Below are 1204 nucleotides of genomic sequence, written 5' to 3'. Positions count from 1 at the left end.
CTATCCTTATTGTTGATGATAGGGATAGAGCTTTAAGGCAGTATGTCGTGCTAGTATTTAATGATCTTAATCTGGGTATTAGGAGACCTAAAATTGAGGCACAATAGTTCTAGTTGAAGCCAGTCATGTTCTAGATGCTTCAGATGGTGGGCCAATTCAGTGGAATGCCTACTGAAGATCCTCACCTAGACTTAAGACTATTTATGGAGGTGATCGATTCTTTCAAGTTAGCCGGAGTACCCGAAGATGCATTATGATTGAAACTATTCCCATATTCACTAAGGGACAGAGCTTGAGCCTGGTTGAACTCATTGCCACCAAATTCAATTTTAACATGGCAAGAGTTAGCAGAAAGATTCTTTATGAAGTATTTCCCACCTAGCAAGAATGCTAAGTTGAGGAACGAGATCACTGCCTTCCAACAAATGGATGATGAGTCCTTGTATGAGGCATGGGAAAGATACAAAGAGTTATTACGAAAGTGCCCTCATCATGAAATCCCACATTGCATCAAACTTGAGACATTTTATAATGGTCTCAATGCTCACACAAGGATGATAGTGGACGCTTCTACTAACGATGCTCTCCTTTCTAAGTCTTATATCAAGGCTTATGAAATCATTGAGAGGATTTCCAGCAATAATTACCACTGGCCAACCAATCGAGCAGCGTTAGGAAGACGAGTTGCTGGAATACATGAAGTAGACGCTCTTACTTCACTCGCATTTCAGGTATCATTAATATCCTCAATGTTAAAAAATCTAACTACTAATGGGTCTAATATTTTTGCGGCACAGCCACCTGACCAATTTGAAAATATAGCCTAGATCTATTGTAAGAAAGGACATTTGTTCGAAGAATGTCCATCAAACCCAGAATCCATGTACCACATAGGTAACTAGAACCAAAATCGAGGAAGGCAAGGACTGCAATCCAATTTTTAAAACCCATCATGGTAAAATCACCCCAATTTTTCTTGGAGTAATCAAGGGGCTGGAACCAGTAACACTTACGCCCAACCTAGACCAGCCCAGCCACCTAGTTTTCACCAACAAGTTCAGAAACTAGCTTAGGCTGAATCATCCAATAGCTTAGAGAATTTATTAAAGGCATACATGGGGAAAAATGATGCCACTCTAAGGAATTTGGAGAATCAAGTGGGCCAGCTTGCTACTGAACTCAGGAACCGACCACCAGGTGCTTT

General features: G+C 40.6%; 1 non-coding gene across 1 annotated transcript; it reads right to left on the bottom strand.

The window, feature by feature from the left end:
- Window positions 1–392: 392 nt before the first annotated feature.
- LOC128286109 (small nucleolar RNA R71) lies at window positions 393–499 on the bottom strand. Its single transcript, XR_008276654.1, has one exon. It is a non-coding gene; the product is annotated as a small nucleolar RNA R71 (small nucleolar RNA).
- Window positions 500–1204: the final 705 nt, after the last annotated feature.

The sequence above is a fragment of the Gossypium arboreum genome, chromosome 12 (assembly GCF_025698485.1).
Source record: "Gossypium arboreum isolate Shixiya-1 chromosome 12, ASM2569848v2, whole genome shotgun sequence".
NCBI classification, from domain to species: domain Eukaryota; kingdom Viridiplantae; phylum Streptophyta; class Magnoliopsida; order Malvales; family Malvaceae; genus Gossypium; species Gossypium arboreum.
This window is presented reverse-complemented; position numbering and strand designations above follow the sequence as displayed.